Source organism: Halichoerus grypus, chromosome 10, assembly GCF_964656455.1.
Source record: "Halichoerus grypus chromosome 10, mHalGry1.hap1.1, whole genome shotgun sequence".
Lineage (NCBI taxonomy): Eukaryota > Metazoa > Chordata > Mammalia > Carnivora > Phocidae > Halichoerus > Halichoerus grypus.
This window is the reverse complement of record NC_135721.1, coordinates 44,874,255-44,891,289: the sequence shown is the minus strand read 5'-3', so window position 1 is coordinate 44,891,289 and position 17,035 is coordinate 44,874,255. Positions and strand designations below refer to the sequence as shown.

The following is a 17,035-nucleotide window of genomic DNA, read 5'->3' as shown; positions in this document are numbered from 1 at the left end:
ATCCCTTTAACAATGCACATTCCCTTGACAAAGCAATTACACCTCTGGGGATATATCCTACATACAGATCACATGTGAACGTCAAGTTATGAAACAAGAGGTTAAATGCTTTCTTTAATATCTTCCTATTGTCTGTGCCAAGTTGTAATATCCCAGTGTTCTAAAGCCAGCTGCTTCACAGCCTTGCTCAAACACGCCGAGAAATTCTGAAACCAGCTCTGCTAGGACCAGCCTATCCCTTTCTGGGCCATAAAGGAAAAGGCCAAGATTTTATGGAGTGATTTAGGAGGCCAAGGGATGAGGGTAAGTTCAGTGAGAGTTTGAGAAGACTTCAGTATGTCAATACAGTCTGTACTTTCTCCATGTGAGGAGAGAAGGGAACAGTTACCACCTTTCTCAAGCTAAGCAACACAGACTTCAATAAACTTCTAAAATTGCTTGGCACGTTTATTGTGTAGTTTAAGGAACATAGTGTCCAGTGCCTGAATTACACCTGACTGAAGAAAATGTTTTCATTGCAGCTGGCCCGACCTGTGGCACAGCAAAGAAACAGGGGTACACTGGGGCTTCAATTCCAGAAGTATACAGATTTCCTAAGGACAGATGTCGGCTCCATAATACTACTTCTGGAATTTTGAGGTGACATTTGCAATGGGGTGTGCTGCTGGAAACCCCAAAGTGGGGGAGATTTTTAATTTGCCAGATGGAGATGGCATTGCCCATGGCAAATATTCTACAGATGAAGGATCCTGAGCCATATGAGGTAAGGGATGACTTAAAGAACCCAGAAGACTATGTATGAGAGAAAGAATCAGCATTGGATTCTGCCACATACAGAGCATTACGATTAAAAAAAGGATCAGATTACAATTTTACCTGTCAAAATTCTTACAATTTTTTTCTACCAGTCAAATAAGGTATTTGTGATATTTTATCTTTCTCCTGTTCTCAATACCTCATAGCTGGAAGAGCCTCAAACTGTAGCTATTAAATGGAAAAATAGAGAAAGATGAGTTTATCTTACCAATTCACTTGACTGCAGGTTTCACAGTTGAGATATGCCCAAACAGGAGAAGTAAAGCAATTATTTAATTGGATGAAAATTAATTGTATTGATATGACATTGTTAGGAAGACACTTGAAGACACTGGAAGACATTTGATTATGTGAGCATGACAGAAAAATATAGTACCTGCACGAGTGTTAACACAGGTCACAGAACAGACTTGAAAGGGCAGCCAGTCAAAATAATGGCCAGTTTATTTACTAAAAACTGGATTGAGATTTGTCTAAAGATTTTCATTGTTGCACTGTTTATATTAATAAAGGATAGATTAAAACCTTAATTGCTCCCAAGTAGAAAACTGGTTAATGAAAGTACACTACAGCTTTAAAATGAATTCATGAGAAATGATGGTAGATTTTACTTGGGATAATATAAAACCATCCACAAGACATGCTGTTAAATGCAGGAAGGTACAGACATAACTTAAGAGTGTTGTTAATTACATGTTCTGCATTCCATAATTTTTAACTAAACGTTTCTAAAACTGCCTGTACAAATGAGTTTCTTTGGTGTTAACTTCTTTTTTTCTTCATCAGGCTGATTTGCTTTGTTAGGGGTAATTTTATTTTTAATAACTCTCAAACTGTGCTAGTGAGCTCTCGTCATATTACATTAACAAAAAGCTCAAATATCTTAGTTGCTTTCCACAATAGACATTTATTATTTGCTTCTCCTATCGATCCCCATGGCTCACCTGAAGTTCTTCTCTTTATTCAAGGACAAAGAAACAACCCCACCCTGGGTAAAGATGGCCTCACAACCAATAAGATCCCTAATTCAACTCTGAAAGACTCTTCTCAGAAGTGGCAAGCATATGTCATTCTTGCTCAGATTGCACTGACCAAAGAAAGTCACATGGCACATCCTGATGTTTATGGAGCAAAGAAATACAATACTTTTACTGGGAGGGGAAGTAAATAATTAGGACCAACAATATCTTTTTTCTTTTAATGAAATGCCATAAAGTCATGCCTAAACTTTAGGGAATTTTTAAAACACAACAAAGCCTGTTTTTTAAATGAAAAATATTTTCAAATATATAGTAAAGTTGAAAGAATTTAACAATCAAAACCCACACACGCAACACTTAGATTCTATCAAGATTTTCCTTTAAAACTGAATTTTTTGGTTACTTTTTTAAGTCTAGAAAGCCCTTTCTCACATATTGTAAGTAAACAGCAGGTATTATTATGTTCATCTTAAAAATAAAGAAAATGAGCTTCAAAGCTACTTGCTAGGTCCACTTACTAGTTCAGTGCCAAGCTGACCTTGGCTGTACATGGTTTTTGTCTAGGAAGCTTTAAAAATACTGATGTTTAGGGATACCTGGGTGGCTCAGTCGGTTAAGCATCTGCCTTCGGCTCAGGTCATGATCCCAGGGTCCTGGGATCGAGTCCTGCATCGGGCTCCCTGCTTGGCAGAGAGCCTGCTTCTCCCTCTACCTGCTCTGCCTGCCTCTCCCCCTGCTTGTGCTCTCTCTCTCTGACAAAAAAATAAATAAAATCTTTAAAAAAATAAATAAAAATAAAAATACTGATGTTTAGATCTCATCCCCAGAGATTATATTTATATGTACATTATATTTATATACATATATATCACAGGTTTATATACACATATATACACAGATATGTATATAACATATAACATATATGTATTTAAATAACAAGTAAAATATACTTATATTTAATATTATATAAAATAATATTAAATATATAACATTATATAATTATAATATGTTATAAATAATGTATATATACACATATACATCCATATATTATTGTGGTAAAAAATGATGTAAAATTTACCATCTTAACTTTTTTTAAGTTCAGTAGTGTTAGGTATATTCACATGGTGAAACAGGTCTCCATAACTTTCATCTTGCAAATCTGAAACTCTATAACCATTAAACAACTCTCATTTCCTTCTCCATGAGCCCCTGGTAACCACCATTCTATTTTCTGTTTCTATAAATTTGACTACTATAGATACATCATGTAGTATTTGCCTTTTGTGACTGGCTTATTTCACCTACCATAATATCCTCGGGTTCTTCTATATTGTAGCACATGACAGTATTTCCTTTCTTTTTAAGGCTCAATAATATTCCACTATATGTGTGTACCACATTTTGTTTATCCATTCATCTGTTGATGGACACTAGGTTACTTCCATCTCTTAGGTATTGTGAAGAGTGGTCCTATGATCATGGATGTACAAATAATCTCATTGAGATAAAAACTCTTAGTTTTGTTGATTTGTCTATTTTTTTTAATTCTCTATTTCATTTATCCCTGCTCCAACCTAATTGTTTCCTTTTTTTTTCTTTTTTTTTTTTTGCTACTTTTGGGTTTAGTTTATATCCTTTTTCTAATTTCTTGAGGTGTAAAGTTAGGTTATTGAATTTAGATCCTTCTTTTTTTAATGTATACATTTAAAGCTATAAACTTCCTTCATCATACAGCTTTCACTACATTCCATGTTTTGGTTTCATTTGTCTGAAGGCATTTTTTAATTTCTCTTGAGAATTCTTCTTTGACACATTAGTTATTTAAGAGTGTGCTGTTGAATTTCCTCATATTTGTGGATTTTCTGGTTTTCTTTCTGCTATTTATTTCTAGTTCTATTCCATTATTATCAGAAAAGTTACTTTGTATATTCTCAACCTTCTTGATTTGTTTAGACTTATCCTGTGTCCTAACATGTCATCTATCCTGGAAAATGTTCCATGTGCATTTGAAAATAATGTACATTCTGATGTTCAATGGAATGTTCTGTATATGTCTGTTACGTCCAATTGCTCTGTAGTATTGTTCAAGTTCTCTATCTCCTATTGATCAGCTGTCTGGTTGTTCTACCCATCATCAGAATTTGGGTATTGAATTCTCCTATTATCATTGTGTTCCTGTCTGTTTTCCCTTCAATTCTATCAATGTTAGCTCCACATATTTTGGAGCTCTGAGGTCTGATGCATAAATATTGATAATTTTTATATTTTCTTAGTGAATTGACCCTTTTATCATTATATAATGTTCTTTTGTCTCTTGTAACAGTTTTGACTTAAATCTATTTTGTATGATATTAATATAGATCTCTTTGCTATCTTTTGGTTCCATCCATTAAATAAAGCAAGCAGTGGGCTTTCCCCCTACTTATATGAAAGTACTATCATTTTTGGCTTCTCTTTGGTAAACTACCTTTTTCTTTCCTTTCAACTTCATACTATTGTTTCCTTAGATCTAAAATGAGTCTCTTGTAGACAGGATATAGTTAGATAGTATTTTTTATCCATTCAGTTACTGTATGTCTTCTTAATGGGGAATTTAATCCACTTATATTTAAAATAATTACTGATAAGAAGGGCTTACTATTGCCATTTTGTTAATCATTTATACTATGCCTCGTAGGCTTTTTGTCCTTTTTCTTCCTTACTGCCTTTTTTGTTTGTTTGTTTCATTGGCTTTTTTTTGGTCATGATAAGTAAGCTTTGATTCCCTTCTCATTTTCTTTTGTTTATATTCTATATATATTTCTTTGTGATTTCTATTGCAATTACATGAAATGTCTTAAATTTACAAGTATCTAAAAATGATTGCATACAGGGGCGCCTGGGTGGCTCAGTCGTTAAGTGTCTGCCTTTGGCTCAGGTCATGGTCCCGGGGTCCTGGGATCGAGCCCCGCATCGGGCTCCCTGCTCGGCGGGAAGCCTGCTTCTCCCTCTCCCACTCCCCCTGCTTGTGTTCCCTCTCTGGCTGTCTTTCTCTCTGTCAAATAAATAAAATCTTTTAAAAAAATAAATAAATAAAATAAAATAAAATAAAATAAAAATGATTGCATACAAAAAACTCTATGCCTTTACACTTCCATTCTCCTCACTTTGTGTTACTGATGTGACTAATTATATCTTTATATATTGTTTTCTCATTAACATAGATTATCATTTATTTATGTTTTTGCCATTTAAATTTTATACCACAAAATTATAGTATTACAGGTTAATATATTTGTCCATGCATTTATCTTTACTGGAGAAGCTCTTCATTGCTTTGTGTTGCTGTCTAGCACTCATTCATTTCAACTTGAAGGATTCCTTTTAACATTTCTTATAGAGCAGGTCTAGTGATAATGAACTTCCTCAACTTTTTTTTTATCTCAGGAAGTCTCAATTTGTTCTTTTTTTTTTTTTAAGATTTTATTTATTTATTTATTGAGAGAGAGAAAGAAAGAGAGTGCATGTGAGTGGGGGGAGGGGCAGAGAGAGAGGGAGAAAGAGATTCCCAAGCCGACTCCATGCTGAGCACAGAGGCCAACACAGAGATAGATCTCATGACCTGAGCCAAAATCAAGAGTTGGAGGTTTAACTGACTGAGACACCCAGGTGCCCCTCAATTTGTTCTTCATTTTTGAAGGACAGTTTTGTCCAAAACAGTATTCTTGATTGACAGTTTTGTTTTTTCTTTTAGCTCTTTGACTATATCATCTCATTTCCTTCTGGCTTTCAAGGTTTCTGCTGAGAAATCAGTTGTCTCCAGAGTTCTTACTGAAATACTCTGGTCTGGTATTGTTATTAACTCAGTGTCTCTGTGGAGGAAGGAAGACCTGGAGCTGCCTAGTCCTCCATTTTGCTAATGTCACCTTTGGGAACTTTTTAAGATATGTATTATCCTTATTATTCAGTATGTTCAAGTTAATGCTATAATGTGACACCCAGGTCTTCCATTCAGGACTGATGCTCTCATTACTTTGGTTGCCAGGCATGTTGGGTACTGATAGCTCAGAATGGAGTCTCTTCCTGAGATTCCCTTAGAGAATTACCTTGCACAAGTTTACACTCTCACCAGAAGGAACCAACCTCCAGTGATTATTCTATATGGCAGTTCTAAGACTTCCCTGGTGCCTCAACGGGTCACAGTTCTGAAGGAGTATATGAGTTTCAGAGCTCTTCATGGAATCAGTTAAAGCTGATCAGTCCTGTCCCTTCTCAGTCTCACTTCCCTTGCTCTCTCATAGATGCTCATGAGAGCACTCTTCAGTAAATTTCCAGTATGCAAATATTTTTCTGTCTTTCCCAGGGAATCTGGCTGAAATAACTCAGATACATTCTTGTCTCTACCCAAATATTTCCACCTTGCTTTTTATAAATCTATTCCTCATAGAAATGCTTTTTATCCTGATAAATCCAAGTATGTTGTAATGAAAGGATATTTACACATTATTCATACCTTACTTTAATGTGTTACTTTCAGTAAAGCATGTAAGAAGACTTCAAAATACCCTAAATGCCATCCATCTTCATATTTCTTTCCAGCTCATTTCTATTTGATCAAATGGGATTATTTTTCCCACTCGTGAAATCTATTAACCTTTTAATGATACAAGTCACTGATGCTTTGATAAACACTACAAGGTGTTAGAAATATAAAGTCAAATGGAATCAGCAAAGTTCAAGATAAATCTTAAACAAAACTATTGTAAACTTAATAGAAATGCTATGCTTATTAAATAGAAAACAAATGGAGGAGTGTGAAAATGTCATCTCTTTTTCATATTGTTTTATATTGTATGATATTTTAAGAATTTTTAGGTCTCTCTTAGAAGATGCCTTTAAATAATGGCTATATAATTTATTAAAAATATAAGATTTCTCTCCTTTACCAATGTTATCTCTTTATTTAACTCTAAACAGCATAAAGTTTAGTTCCTAAATGCAGCCCCATGGGAATGACATTCATTTCTGCATGACAATTTTCAAGACTACAAACATCAATTTGTTAAAAATTATGATGAACAAGAAATCAGACAAAAATGCAAATTGTTATTAGAATATTCATTTGAAATATACTTATTAATAATCTTAACACTGCATGCAGTATTCAAAATTCCAATACTGTAATTAAATTAGCACTGTTTACGCATTCAGTATTTAAAGTCTGAAATTGCAAGCAATAACCATAAAATAACGTAATAAATAAATGATAATAACTAATTACCACAGAAATGGAATAAAACCATAGTAATAATCACAGCTTTTATTGACAACAGCTCCTTTATAGCACTCCAAATGACTGGGTAATTCTACAAAGATTATTTTTACTACCGACAAAACTTTTGGTTCTACCCATTAAATAAAGCAAGCCAGGCTTTCCCCCCTACTTATATGAGAGCACTATCTTATTTTTCTTTCTGTTTTGTAAATTGTCCATGAAGCAGTGCCTGCCTACTCATATTCATTTTGTGACCTGTACTATAGATTATAGAGGATAAAGTAATTGAAGACTACTTCAAATCATATAATTTTAAGATTACCAAAATAAGTGCATTTCCAAGGGAATAATTTTGACTGGTTAAATTACAAAAGAATAATCATCACACACACACACACACACACACACACAAACACACACACATTTCCTGATTATTCCTTCTCATCTACCACCTAGTTTGCTCTTTTTAATTCTAGAAAACCAAAAGTTAAGATTACAGAAATTTTCTAGAAGCTAGGGAAGTGCTTGAATATATGATTTAGATAATACTTGACTAAGGGAGGGCTCTATGTGATTCCTAATGAACAATTTTCCTGTGCAGCATAGAGAAAATGTACGTGCAATCCACTATTTAAAATGGATGAAAGTTAAATATGATCCCTGATGAATTGTGTATTTAAATCAGAAGAGCAAAATAATACTTTTAGAAAAAATAATAGAAGAGAACACCTTTATTACCTTGGCATTGGTAATGATTCCTTAAACAGGATACAAGAATCACTGATCATAAAGAAAACTAATGACTAAATTGGATTATTATAAAATTAAGAATTTTGTTCTTCAAAACATAACTTTAAAAAATAAAATCAAGTCACAGAGTGAAAGAAGAAATAATATTCACAAAAGACAACAAAGGACCTGTCCCTCATGTAAGGGAGTATATATGTGTGTTTTCCTACGTTAAGTGTGTTTATACTCAATAAAAAAGACAACACACACACACACACAAAAAAAAACGAACAATAGACTTGAGCAAGTATTTTACATAGAAGAATTTCCAAAGGTCAATAACCATATGAAAAATCCCTCATTATTAACAGAAATCAGTAAATGCAATATATACTGTAATTAACTACAACACACATCTCTGGAGTGCTAAGAAAATACATATTAATATCTTTTAGGGTTAGCAAGAAAGTAGAGAAATAGCTACTCACAAAAACTGCTTGTGAGAATGTAAACTGGAACACCATTTTGGAAAAATTTTTACGTTACTCATTAATATTGAAAAGATACATATTTTATGATTTTGTAATTACTCTCCCAAGAATAAACTCAAGAAAACTTCATTCATATGTGTGCCAAGAGATAGAAACAAACCGATCATGGCAATCTTATTCATAATAGCTTTAAACTGCAATGATAAACAAACACAACAAAAATAAAAACAAAATAAAAAGCCAAAAACTCAAAATCCACCTACAGTGGAATTGGAAAAAAAAAAAATTGAATGTATTCATACAGTGGGACAATGTACTGCTTTGAAATAAACGAACTGAAACTACACATAACACATGGATGAATCTCACAATAATATAATTTTGAGTGAAAGAGCCTAGAGACAGCCTCTGTGATTCTGTGAATACAAAGTTTAAAAATAGAACAACAGCAGCCAGTTGCTGTGCTGGAGATCAAGGCAGTGTTTACCCTTCATGAGGGTGGAAGGCAGAGTGATCCAGCAGGAACATCTGGGGATTTTTTATTCTGGCTAGTTCTAGACCTGGATGGTGTTTTACTGATATTTACATAGTTTGGATAATTCTTTGAATTATACACTTACAGTTTGGTACCTCTCTCTGGGTTATGCTTTAAATATATATATGGAGAGATTATATGGACACATGCTGAAATTTATGCTTCAAAAAACTTATTTTGTGACCCTAAGAATGTCAACAAAAATTATTTTTTTAGCCTCAAATATTCAATAAAATTCGGCAGCAGAAAGTGTATAGGCTGTATATGCTGATGAGGATGATGTACCACTAAAAATAGACAGCAAAACAATATATTCAAAATGCATTACACTGATTACATTTCATGACTAGAAAATATTTTCAATATAAAAGAAAAGCTAAAATTCCATTATAAAAATTAGAAATGTCTATCTAAGACATTTGAAAAAAATTCAAAGACAGATGACACCCATTTTTGGAGGGAATACATGAAAAAGTGTAAATTAACATATTGCTTCTTTATTCTTTTTTTTCTTCCAAGTTACTACTTCATTATTTTTAAACTCAATTTTGAAATATATTTTTAAATTATCAATTTTTTCATCCTTTATGGATATGCATACAACAGCCTTTTCTATAATAGCAACTTTTAACAACCAAATGGATTCCCACGAATAGGAAAATGAGAGAATTATGTTGTGAATTATGTTGTTTCTATATATGGGACATTGTGCAATTGATAAAATACAGAGTTAGCTCTATGAAGTCTATTTGTGAGGATTTCTACTATGTGTTATTAAGTGAGAAAAAAATAAGATGCAAGATGTACATGAGTTTTTTTTAAGTGAAATAACGAATAAAATCACTATATGTGAAAAAATTATATTGATTCTTGATGGATGTGTTGATGGATATATTGGAGTATGAATTCTGCATGCAAAGATGGCCAAGTTTTCTATTTCATTCTGTTTTTACAGACTACCCTAATTTTTCAACGTAAAAATATTATCTGTATGACCAACGAGGGGCTCGATCTCAAAACCCCGAGATCATGACCTGAGCTGAAATCAAGACTGGGTCACTCAACCAACTAAGCCACCTAGGCACCCCATTACTTTATTTTATACTACAAACTTATCTTTATAGGTAATAGTTACTTGGCATAAATTTTTGCAAAGACTATTACAATTTAACAAGCATATAATATGTACCATGTGCCAAACAACATTGGGAGCATTTTACAATATGGGATCTTATAGTAACTTAAAAAAGTGTGTCAGGTAGTATAACTATCAACTTTTTAAAAAAGGAATAAAGGAGGGTTCAAAGGTATTAGGTCAGTTTCCCATATAACACTGATATTAAGTGGAAGTGTTGAACTCACTGCCCATAAATTTTACTCCAAAATCAGTTTGAATTTGTTCACAGGGAAGGAAAGAATAAACTCAATAGCATGTATCATATACTTTCCAAATGCTACATGTAGGAAGAAATTATCAATTTAATTTATATTTAATATAACTTAATATAAACCTCCTTACTGAATGTGTATTAGCTCATTTCCCTGCTCTAGGAATATAAGCTTTATCTCATACATGACATTCCCAGTCTATCCAGATATCTTCCTGTAAGGCAGTTGGAGGGATTAGAAAATTAAGTTTATGGAATTAACAACGGGATTTGTGGAGTGCTGAAATCTACATTATACAATAAGAACATATACATATTTCACCTTTTACTGTCTTATCAGTCCTCTGGTCAGCGTTCATTGTCCTGTCCCTGGTCATGGCCTCTGGCAGGATGGCATCTTGATTCAGGGACCCTGATATTAAATTCTTTTTTTAAATTTAATTAGACACTTTATTAATAAACACTTTTAAATACTGAGTTTTTATGCATTAATTTCTATAATTTTTAGTAGGACTCATTCTCTTCTATCCCACAGTTATTAGGATAACTTATTACTATTGTTCCTTGGCTTTATGTTAATGTCTCAGAACTGCACAAAATTGTAAACATGTGATAGAATTTCCATGAAATGGTGTTGTTCTTTCCACAGATATTCTTACACCTTATGGTTCAATCTTTCACATCTATCTTGCATATCCCCTTAGCCAGTCTTATATTTTTCTTCGCATTTATTACTGCTTGATATCATAGTCTCAAAATTAGAATATCTGGTAAACGAGCAGATTCTTGACTCCCGGTTTAAAGGTAAGTCTGGCATATAACTCCTTCATAATAAATATTTGTTTTTTTTAAAGATTATTTATTCATTTATTTATTTGACAGAGAGAGACACAGCGAGAAAGGGAACACAAGCAGGGGGAGTGGCAGAGGGAGAAGCAGGCTCCCCGCGGAGCAGGGAGCCCGACGCGGGGCTCGATCCCAGGACTCTGGGATCACGACCTGAGCCGAAGGCAGACGCTTAACGACTGAGCCACCCAGGCGCCCCCATAATAAATATTTGTAAAAAATGAATAAAAGAGGTAGTCATACTAAACATTTCCAACCTGTATCCAGGCATCCCCCCCATAAGAGCTTCCTCAAAAAATTGATATTTCTTTTTGTTTGTACTGTACAAAACTCTTTACAAGTGTTGTTGTTGTTTTCTGGCATCTAATGTTATACAGTAAATATGAAGTTAAATTAATTTTTAAAAAATGCCAAATAATTTAGATGAATGAATTCACTCTATGACATTCCTTCTGTGCATATTATTTTTTCTGTTAATATTTTGATCATTGTTTCATTGAAATTTTATGTATTTTAATTGATTCATTTAAAATTTTATTCTGACAAGTGGTTGATAGGCATTATCAGATTTCCACAAGGTACACACTCATAAAAGTTTAACAATCTCTGATCTAGAAATAAAACTGCTCGTTCACTGGCTGTGACTATCTTCAACTTTAGCAGATAATGTCTAAATATTTTTGGAAGTGCTATTACCAACGTATATTCACAAAGGCAGGATGTGAAGTTGCCCTGGAATTGCTATATATCCGCAGTATCACTTCCTATTTCCAGACCTAAAATTTTGCCTGTCTGATGGAGGTTTGAATTTAATTTGCATTTCTTTGATCCAGAGAATTTAAAACCTTTCCAAATATTTTTTTTCTTACTAACTGAATTTACCTGTAATATAGTTTTATCCAAATGTTGTCCTCATTATTCTACTTAGCTGTTTTTATATTTATCTGTAAGCTGTTATGATAATGGTATTTTTTCATTGTGTGTTAAAAATTGCAATCAAATATATACATTGCCATTACTGTCTGCCGCGTCATGATTTATTTTTTCATTTTATATATTTTTCTGGTGAAGCAATATTTGATCGTTATGGAATAAATTTATTTAATCCCTAATAATGCTTCATAAATATTTTTCCCATGATATTAATTTAGACATACCAGCTCTATTTGGTTCCCATTTGCATGCTTTATATTTTTATAGCATTTTTGTTTTTTTTAAGATTTTATTTATTTATTTGTCAGAGAGAGAGAGAGCACAAGCAGGGGGAGCTGCAGGCAGAAGGAGAAGAAGGCTCCCTCCTGATCAAGGAGCCCAATGCAGGACTCAATCCCAGGACCCGGGGATCATGACCCATGCCAAAGCCAGATGCTTGACCGACTGAGCCACCCAGGTGTCCCTTTTTATAGCCACTTATTTCACCTTTTCTTTGTTCTTTTGGTTAATTGCATGATTCATCTTCATAAATAGTTTGAATTTTTAAAAATAAGTCTATTCTAAAATTCTACTTTTTTTTTTCTAATGGAGCATTTGGTCCCTATAGAACTGATGTAATTACTAACATATTTTAGCTAAATCTACTACTTCATTTATGCATTATATTTTCCCTATTTTATCTGTGAATTTTCTTTCTTGAGTTTTTCAACTAGATTATTTTTTATCATTAATTTTATGGTCCTTTCACTAATGTGAAAGTTTTATATTTGTTCCATTTGCTACCCTCAAAAATAAAACATATATTTTTATTTTATCAACATAAAATTTTAATTTTAAAAATCCCCTTTCTCACCAATAACATTAAAAACCCTGTTACTTACACACTTTACAAATTACTTACATGCTATTTGTCCATGACTTTTAATTCTCTTATTTTAAATAAAACCTCAGAAGGCATTAGTATTATTTACCCATATTTTTATCACACTTTGGCTCTATATTCATTTTCTATTTTTTTTTTAAGATTTTATTCATTTATTTGAGAGAGAGAGAATGAGAGACAGAGAGCATGAGAGGGAGGAGGGTCAGAGGGAGAAGCAGACTCCCTGCCGAGCAGGGAGCCCGATGCGGGACTCGATCCCGGGACTCCAGGATCATGACCTGAGCCGAAGGCAGTCGCTTAACCAACTGAGCCACCCAGGCGCCCCCATTTTCTAATCCATCAGTAATCATTCTCCGTCTGCCTGAGTTATACCTTTTGGAATTTTACTTGTTGAGGCTTTGCTGTAATTAACGTGTGTGTGTTTTAGAAATATGTTTTTATTGCATCCTTGTTTGTGGAATACATTATTACCAATCTTAGAATTATAGGTTGGTAATTATTTTTACCAACTCACTGGAAGATCATTTCTTTCAGAGAAGATTACCTTTTGTTTCTGCAAGGTATCAAAGTCTGTGGAAGTCAGAGACCATCATAAATGACAATTCCCCATGGGACTGAAAGTCCTGGCTACCAAAAAAAAAAAAAAAATCCATGAAACAGATGTCCTTTAGCCATGATTTCTCAGGGATTTTTTTTTTTTTCTGTTCTCTTCTGACTACTCCACTCTTATAGTCTCTTAGAAATGGGAGTTTATCATGGGGAAGAAGTGGGTTTCTTTCTTTAATTTTCATTCTAATTTTGTGACCCTTAACACCCTTTATTAGAAGTGGGTTTCCTATAACCCACCTAGACCTTGAACCTGGTCTTTCATCTCCTTTCCCCTTAAGGCCACTGGCTTAAAGCCTTAATTTGCTTTGACCTTAAAACTCCCTGAGGGTAAAAGTTATTTGGGAGGTATTTTTATTATCTCTCTAGATTTTGACATCCTCCCAAATTTAAGTGGTAATTATCTGCTTTGTCCTCAAGCTCTTTAACACTCCTAACAAATTAGAAAAAAAAAAATAATTAAAAAAAATTTCATTGTTTTTAGCTGGAAATTTGTTCTGAATAAACAAACCACCATTCTCCCAGAGATTTATGAAGGCTTTGTTTGTCATACAAGCACCAACTACTGGGAATAAATTAAGCAGAGATAATAGTAAATATATTTTCAAATTTTCTTTTGGTAGAAAACTAACTGTACTCCTTCTTAGTAAACTTAAACTCCCTAAGCATTTGGCCACGAGTTTGTCCAAAAAACATAAATAATTAATGCTTTATTAGTAACCCCATTTACATAGAACCTTAAAAAATCCAGGTAAAAGAGTTAGTTTTTAATCACAAGATAGATGATTTGAATAATATACTCATTATAAATTAGAATTATTATCTTAATGATACAAAATAATATAAGTATTCCAGAGACTTTGTTATTCAGCCTGTATGGACTATAAAATAATAATAGACACCAAAGATATGCTATTATTTCTTAATAAAAGCAATCAAGAGTAATGTATCCTAGGTAACTATACTTATGGTGAACATTGCCTAATGTAAAGAACTGTTGAATCTGTATGTTGTACACCTGAAACTAATGTAACATTGTATGTTAATTATACATCAATTAAAAAAAGAGTAATGTATTCCATAATAAAGTTAGTAAACCATAGTAACTGACCAATTTTAGAATCCTGAAGAAAATAAGTAAAATAACTTAAATTATAGACTCTGGTCTCAAATTGTATATGTACATGCAAACACACACACACATTCCTTCCTATTTGACAAAAGTTGAGCATTCACATTTTTTCCAATTATTTTATTTTTTAAAAAATATTTTATTTATTTACTTAGAGAGCGAGAGCAAGCGAGAGAGAGAGCATGAGCAGGAAGGGGGCAGAGGAAGAGGGAGAAGCAGACTCCCCACTGAGCAGGGAACCTGCCATGAGTTTGATCCCAGGACCCCAGGATCATGACCTAAGCCGAAGGCAGACGCTTAACCGGCTTAACCAACTGAGCCACCCAGGCGCCCCCCCCTCCAATTATTTTAAACCCTCAGATGAAATTCAAGATTTAGATATAATGTTCTTTTTTTTTTTTTTTTTTTTTAGAGAGAGAGAGAGTGCAGAGTGCGAGCAAGGCAAGTATGTAGCTTGACTCAGGACTTGATCCCACAAACCTGAGATCATGACCTGAGCTAAAATCAAGAGTCTGAGGCTTAACTGACTGAGCCACCCAGGCACCCCTAGATATTATAGTGTTATTTAAAAAAAAAGAAAGGCAATAAAGAAAGAAATTAAAATAAACAAGACAAACTATAATAATAGCAATAAATAAACCAAATGGGAGCTTTAGGGGAATTATAGCTAATGGTGTGTCATTCCTAAAGAAAGTTGAAAAAACTGATAGAGGCCTGACTAATCACATACCTCCCAAACCATTACATGGGAAGTGTATTTTATTGGTGGACGTATTAAGGGAAAGAGAACTGCAAAAAGAAGGAAACTACTCTCTTTATCGAAGCCCTAATGCACATAAAGTATTTTAGAGTACATCTAGGTAAAAATAATAGCATCTCCTAAGGCAATATGCTTTTTAGAGTCTAGGGATTTTTCCCTTTTACAGAAGGGCTTTTTGAAACCCAGTGTGATTTTGGGGATACAACTCTCTTAATCTGAACACAGATAGTTTTACTGTTCCTAGTTAAATATTTAAAGATTCATTTATGGCATTCAGTTATGGCTCTTTAAATATGAGAGAATACATGACTTTCCTTATTGGAACTGAATAATGGACCATTGTTCTTTTTCTCTCGATCTAGTTCTAATATACATCAGGCATTACATGAACCTGGCACTTCTAGGAACATAAAAAGTTACATTCAACATTTAAAAGGATGTAGGAGTGTGCTTCTTGGCATAGCGTGCAATAGAATCCAACTCACAAACCTCCACTGCTTTTCTTCTCTCCATTAAAAAAAAAAATAGATGGTTATCTCAAAAGTTGCAAATAGAATAATACAAAGAAAAAAACTGAAATCACTTTGGCTCCTTCATCCCGTAATCATTATGAGTAAACATGTATTTCTTTCTAGGATCGATATATCTACCTATGACTGTCTTCACAACGGTGAAAACCCCACATGTGGGAGAAAATAAATTTTTCATAATCTATGTTTACATGTCATGGGCTCTCTAAAATTGAAAACACTGTTCTTTATTTTATTATTTTATTTAACTAATATTTATTGAGTTCCTGGTATTAGATAGGGACTATTATAATTACTGGGAATATAAGAAAGAGTCAAACAGAAAAAAATCTTTGCCCTCATAGAAATTAATCTGCAGTGGTGGTGGGCAGGGCCCAGGGCAGAACAGTGCACATGCCTCTGAGTCTACTTTAATTGTGTGATTTAAGTGACTTACCTCACCCTAGTCTAGGCTCCTGAGTAGGAGGAAAACTCTGTGATCTTAGGTTATACTAAAATTTCTTAGGTAGAGCCATGAAAGTACAATCTATAAAATGACATTAATAAATTGGATTTCGGGGCTCCTGGGTGACTCAGTTAGTTAAGCATCCGCCTTTGGCTCAGGTCGTAATCTCAGGGTCCTGGGATTGAGCCCCCACATAGGGCTCCCTGTTCAGTGGGGAGTCTGCTTTTTCTTCTCCTTCTGCCCACCCCCCCCCCCCACCCCCGCACACACTCTTTCTCTCTCAAATAAATAAAATCTTTAAAAAAATAAACTGGACTTCATCAAATTAAAATCTTCTGCTTTTCAAGTGAAACTGTTAAGAAAATGAAAAAACAAACCACAGATTGGATGAAAATATTTGCAAATCATATGTCTCAAGAACAGCATATAAAGAACTCTCAAAACTCAGTAACGAGAAAACAACTCAATTAAAAAATAGGCACAAATACTTAAACAGACACTTTACCAAAAAGATACAGTGATGGCAAATAAGAACATGAAAAGATCTTCAATATCATTAGTCATTAGGGACATAAAGTTAAGCCACAAGGCCATACCACTACACATTTATTAGAATGACTACAATTTTTTAAAAATGACTATACCAATTGTTGGCAAGGATGTGTTGGCACTGGGACTTTTGTACAATATTGGAAAAAAATGTAAAA

At 33.6% G+C, this 17,035-nt stretch overlaps 1 long non-coding RNA gene across 1 annotated transcript; it reads left to right on the top strand.

Moving 5' to 3' along the window:
- Window positions 1–553: 553 nt before the first annotated feature.
- On the top strand, window positions 554–12,062 carry LOC144379350 (uncharacterized). Its single transcript, XR_013442177.1, has 2 exons — window positions 554–763; window positions 11,076–12,062. It is a non-coding gene; the product is annotated as an uncharacterized LOC144379350 (long non-coding RNA).
- Window positions 12,063–17,035: the final 4,973 nt, after the last annotated feature.